Source organism: Lipotes vexillifer, unplaced genomic scaffold (genome assembly GCF_000442215.2).
Source record: "Lipotes vexillifer unplaced genomic scaffold, Lipotes_vexillifer_v1.1 scaffold1691, whole genome shotgun sequence".
Taxonomy (NCBI): domain Eukaryota; kingdom Metazoa; phylum Chordata; class Mammalia; order Artiodactyla; family Lipotidae; genus Lipotes; species Lipotes vexillifer.
Genome location: NW_006789046.1, coordinates 388,402 through 394,869, shown reverse-complemented (window position 1 = coordinate 394,869; position 6,468 = coordinate 388,402).

Sequence of the window (6,468 nt, the reverse complement as noted above, 5' to 3'; positions counted from 1 at the left end):
AAAAAAAAAAAAAAAAAAAAATTAGAGAGCACTGTTGACAGTGAGGCCTCTTAGACACAGGGCATGAACCCTTAAGAGGAGATTAAGAGGACCTGAACCCCATAGAGCAGCATCAGTCAGCACAGGGGGACTTCCCGAATGAAGCAAGAGGCAGGTGCAGCTGAGAGAAAGCGTAAGGGGGCCCTGGGAAGGAGAGAAAACCTGTTCAGGTCACTGAGCGCAGGTCACCATTCCTGTCACCATTCATGTGTGCGTGCTTGGGCACATGCAAACGTGAGCACATGCACCCAGGCACACACATGGGGACACACACAGGGAGACACATGGACACATATAGGTGTAGGCACACGTGAGCACGCACACGAGCACACATTCGTCCGGCCGGCACAGTGAAGAGGACCCTGGACATCAGCAGGTTCATTCTTTTTTAATTTTTTTGGCATGTTCACTCTTGACGCTGGGCTGACCCAGTAGCCAGGCTGGGCTGTGTCTTTATCACTGTGCTTAGGGTCCTCTTGCAGGACAGCCATGCTAAGGAGGGGACAGAACCCTGGCACTCCCTGGAGCTGGTCACACGGGCCGGATCTCAGGGGAGGATGGCTAATGGCATGTTGGCCGTGGTGAGGGCCCCTAGGTCGGCTGCCGCTCCCTGGTCTTGGGGAGGCTCCTGGGGATCCTGCTGGGCCAGATTCACACCAGGTGCTGAGAGCTGGGCCCAGTCCTGCGGCCTTTGAAGGTCACCATAGGTGGGGGCTGGGGAAATACTCGCCCTCCTGGAGAGAAGCCAAGGGCCACCTCAAGGACATAGTTTGTTTTCTTCTGGGCAATGAAGGGATTGAAAGGACCTGAGGGCTTCTGGCTCCCACTTTCCTGGACACTGTGCTGGTCCTTCTGGCTCTCAGGACAGTCCTTGCCTGGCTAGCAGCTGGCAAGGACCAAGGTGCCAAGCTGACCATGCAGGGAGCAGAGCACTGCAGGTCAGATCCTGGCCCCAGGCCTCTGTGCTCCACGCAGGGAGTGGGATCCAGGGCTCAGGCCACCCCAGGAGTCCAGCTGGGGGCCCTTTGCCTCCAGGCGTGTCTGTGGGCTCATCGCCAGGCCTTTCCTGCCACAAGCAACCCCTCTGTAGGGGGGGCGTTCAAGCCCACAGATGCCACAGAGAAAGCGCTTCCTGCAGGCCTCCTTTAAGGAGCTCAGGCCAGCACCTGCGGTCACCTCCAACGAGGCGGACTGTCACCATCAAACCACGGCCTTTCTGGTCCTTCCCATGTCGGCTTGGTGGCTCTTTTCTTCCCCCGCAGGGGTGAGTCCCTCCTGTGCTGTCGGGGCTGAGCGTCTCAGAGGGGACAGGGACATGCAGGGAGGGGGCCCCACAGCGTAGGCACAGGGTGGAGGGGCCGTGCCTTGCACTGGCCAAGGTGGCAGGATCGGGGGGGGATCCCTCACTGCTGAGTCTCAGTGTTTCTCAGGACGTCCCACCCCCCAACCCCTGCTGTCTCCTGAAAGCCCCAACCCTGCTCTGGGGCTCTGCCCTCCAGGAAGCTCCTACCTCAGTACCAGGGTTTTGGAGAAATAAGAGGGAGGCTTGAGTGCCAGGGTTATTGGGCCAGGAGGCCCACTCCCCAGAGGCTCCTGGGTTCCTGGGATCCACAGAAGCTTCTCTGGTGGGAAAGGGTCTGAGGTCCCTGCCCCCAGTATAATGGGATTATAGCCTGAGCAATAGAGTGTGGACTGGGAGAGGCCCTGCTCTCCCAAGAGACGTGCCAAGAGACTAAGCCCTTCCTGGTAGGGAAGCGCTCCCGGGCGAGGAGAGCGCCAGAAGTAAGGTGATACCACTGGGAAAAGCCGCCGGGCCATTCTGAGGAGTAGGCCTGAGTGGCCAAGGATGCAGAGCTAGGGAGGGGTCATGGAGCTCCCTGTGGGCAAGCTGCCTTCCCGTGGCCCCTGCCCCACCGTGGGGCACAGAAGCCCCATACTCTTCTTGAGTCAGCAGTTCACGGAGGAGTTGACCCCCGCCTGGAGGCACAGGGCCCCAAGTACTGTGAATCTGGAGCTGCGGACTCTGCAATCCCGTCCAGGAGAACTTTCTGGGGTGAGGAGGGGTTTCTTATACTGCAGGTCAGATCACTCAGTCCTCGGCAGTTCTGCCTGCTCCCTACGCAGCCCGGCCTCTCCCAGCCACTTGGAAGGGATGAGCCCTTCCTCCGGGTGATGGTGTCCCTGGGGAGTGGCCCAGCTCAGATGCATATCTGCCTTCCTAGGCCCCACCAGACCCTCCCACCAGCTAGTGCCTCCTCAGGACCTGCTGTAACTTGCCCCTCAGAGCAGAGGAACAAGACAGAAAGAGACTGAGGTGTACAACACACTGTCCTCTCCATAAACCAAAATTATGTGCGCAGACATTTGCTTCCAGTGGTAATGTTGTAACTGGTACCCACACTAGCCCTCCTGCTGTAAATAACCATGAATCTTGACAACAGAGGCCCAGTTATTGTTTTCAGGAAATGGATAACAAGCAGCACAAGACTTCTATCTCTGGAGGGTGGGACCCCTGAGATGAGACCCACAGATGGCACCTCACCTCCTCCGAGGGGTGGAGGGTGGAGTCCAGGCAGATGCATGGTCCTTCCAAGCAGAGCAGGCCGATCGAGACTCGAGGAGTTGAAGGAGCTGAAATCTTCAGGGCACAGCAGCAGAGAGATGGCTGTGCCCAGAGGTCTGTGTGGCAGTTCCTTTTGAGTCAATGGCTGAGGGCTAGGCTGTGTGTACACAGGGTGAGATGACCCAAGAAAGGTTAAGGGCACAACAGAGCTACTAGGAGTGAAGGAGTGCTGGAGGCCTGCAAGTTGTGGCCCCGCCAGAGTGGACACAGCTCATTAATATCTAGTCCACTCCCTGGGCATCCAGCTGAGGCCTGCAAAGTCTGATCCTTACCAGTCAGGACCAGTAGAGGGAGACTTACTCCAGTCCTAATCCCCGAGACCTTGATAACATGCACAGACCTTGATAACATGCACAGACGAGACAAGAGTTCGGAGGCCAAATCCCACTAAGTTAGAGGCCCTTGGGAAATGCCATAGGTTTTCCACAGATGACCTTAATGAAGCACAGAAGCAAGCCCAAACAAGTGCAGAGTGACTTCTCAGTAAATAAACTGCCTGCCAGAACAAACGTCAACACTTCCGTGGAAAATAACAAAGTCCAGACTCTCTGTGGCATGTCATTCACAATGAAAATTGTCTAGACATGAAGAGAAACAGGAAAATGTTACTCAAAGTCAAGAAAACAAAAGCAACCAATTAAAAAATTGTCTGGCTTTACCAAGCAAGACTCTGAAGAAGTTATTATAACTGTATTCAAAGAATGAAAGGGGAAGCCGCCTCAGGGGTAGGTGGAGCCAGACCCCTAGCTCAGGTGGGAGGGAAGAAAGCTTTTGGCTCCAGTCAGAACCTGAGCCGTCAGCGGAGGCTCTGGTGCGGAGATGAGACACAGCATGTATAGCAGGGCGAGCCCTGTGCCCAGCACATATCAATGAAATTATTTGGAGGTGACAGCTCTGGATGAGATTTGGAGCCCATCCCACACGGAGAACAGAGTCACCCTGATTCAACACCTTCCAGCCTATCAAGCTTCCAGAGGCTCTCGTGCCCCGGCTGAGAGTCAAAGTGCAGGTGCTTCTCCCCGCTCCTCTTAAAAGACATAAGAATGATGGGACGTCCCTAGTGGCACAGTGGTTAAGAATCCGCCTGCCAGTGCAGGGGACACGGGTTCGATCCCTGGTCCGGGAAGATCCCACATGCTGTGGAGCAACTAAGCCCGTGCGCCACAACTACTGAGCCTGCGTGCCACAACTACGGAAGCCCGTGTGCCTAGAGCCTGTGCTCGGCAACAAAGAGAAGCCACAGCAATGAGAAGCCCATGCACCGCAAGGAAGAGTAGCCCCCGCTCGCCGCAACTAGAGAGAGCCCGCGCAGCAATGAAGACCCAACACAGCCAAAAATAATAAATAAATTTATAAAAAAAGAATGATGACTTTCCCTTATAACTGTGTGCAGCACCCAGGAGCTGTAATAGGGAAGAGCCTTGTATTCTATGACAAGGTAATTACTAAAGGGATGTTGCCTATTAGCTTAAATTACACATAATGGCCCATCACTGGGAACCCTGCCTCCCAGGTAAAGAGCGTGAAGCTAAAATACCTTTGTTTAGCTGACATGAAATATCCCAACCAGGCCCACCTGTGAATGGCTAGAGGGAGGAAGAAATTAACACATCCCTTCCAGAGTCTGGCCAGAACCAGAACTTTCCCCCCTCCCCTTTTAGTATTAGAAGCCTGAATTCTAACTCGGGGAAGATGGTTCTTTGGGACACTAGTCCACCATCTTCTTGATCTGCTGGTTTTCTGAATAGTCGCTGTTCCTTTGCCCCAACACCTCCTCTGTCAAGTTATTGGCCTGCCGTGCAGTGAGCAGTTCGAGCTTGGACTCGGTAACAGAGCCGCCCTCTCAAGCTGAGGGGCCTTCCTTCCATATCTCCTCTATTTTTTATAGTCCTCCTGTGTGGTCAGGACACTCAAGATGGCTGTCCTCTTGCTCTCTGTACATCCCCCGCAGGACCAGTGCCTGCTTCACTTACACCCTACTCACCTGACTGACCTTTCTACATACTTGCGCTAGGCCCCAGCTAAAGATCGTTCTTACCAAAGGGGTGGTGAGGGGCGTGCCCCTCTAATGGTTTCCCTGGTAACTAATGAGCCCACCTGATGTCAATTCCCCCTATAACTAGTAATCTCCCCGCCCTGTCCCGTCACCACCACCGCCACACACACCGGCCTGGGAGCGAAGGCTGCTGCCATGTCCTGCTTGCTGCCCCGCCGCACACGGTGGGTTGTCGTTCTAGGACGTTGTCTCAGACACTTAAGCTCACCCACCCATTAAACCACTGATGTCTCTGTTGCTGACGCCGGGCTCTTTCTTTGATCTTGAAGCTGGGTAAGTACAGGGCTTGTAGGCCTGTGGGGTGCAGCCCAACACCTCTTTTATTTCATTTTTCTTCCCCTTACTACTCCTTCCAAAAACGATTTGTACTTATGGACTTTGCTTCACATTCCATATGAGTTAGGAGTGCTTCTAGATGCAAACAAGGTGATTAACACTGGCTGAAATGTTTCTCTCGTAATAACAAATGCATGATGAGAACGTGGCACCAGCAGCATCAGAGACCCAGGATCTTTCCCTCTGTCCACTTAGTGAGACGGAGCAGGACCCTGAGGGCCCTGCTGAGTACAAATCCTTTCCCTGTCCCCTGTTTCTTGTTTGTAGGAAATAGGTTTCATTCAGCCGCCTTGGCCTTCCCTGAGTTCCAAAGGGCAGATTCAAAGAGTTGCTAATCAGGGATGGGAGGGAATGCAGAAACAAAGAAGTGGTCACGAAACAATAGTGCAGCCTTGGGGCAGGGTCCTGGCTCCTCCTCAAGGAATATACGTAACAATATCTTTGAGCTCTTCTGCAGGAGCTAAGGCCCCCGCGAGTTAGAGGATTGTAACCTCAGGCTGAGCCAAGATTCCTGGAACACCGCCCTGCTGCCTCACCACCAAACAATCAGAAGAAAGTCACACCCTGCAGCCTTCACCCCAAATTTCACCTTTTAAAATCTTCTCCTGGAAAACCATCGGGGAGTTCAGGTTGTTTTGAGCATGAGTCGCCCCTTCTTGTTCTCCTTGCTTGGCCCTGCAATCAACCTATCTCTGCTCCAAACTCCGATGTTTTGGTATGTTTGGCCTCACTCATCAGGCACATGAATTTGCATTCAGTAACATCGATGCCACAGCACTCTTTACCTGTTCCAGCTTCCCTGGCTGTTATGGTGGCCATGTGACTTCTTCAAGCCAGTGACATATGGGAAATTAACATCCCTACTGGGCTCAGATGGTGTGTATCTAGTATGCATTCATCCCGCTTTCTCCTCCATTTCACCTGGACGATCCAAGGATGCTGGGCCCCAGGGATATAAGCAGCCTGAGTTCCTGACTCACCACCCATGCAGGTCACAGTGTGATGTGAACAAATACGCTTCCAGGGCTTAGTGGTTTCTGCAGCACAGCCTAGAGCATCCTGACATACATTCTCCAGGTTGGCTTCATGGTTTTTTTTTAAGTGTAAAAAATTAATTAGTAAACTAATTCTGGCATCATTTGTTGAAAAGACTTTTCCCCCTTGAATTGCTCTGGTGACACTGTTGGGAACTCTATGATAGTAGAGAAGCGTGTATCTGTGGCTGGGCTCTGCTGTGTGTCCCACGGATCCATCTGTTGGTCCCAGTGCCAGCATCACAGTCTCCATACTGTAGTTTTGTGAAATGAAAGTCATATTTTTATGGCAAGACAAGAGATATTCAAACAAAAAATCTTCTCTGCTCTTTGACCTCCCTTCTCCCCTCACTGTGCATCGTGTATCTGCAGGCATCAGG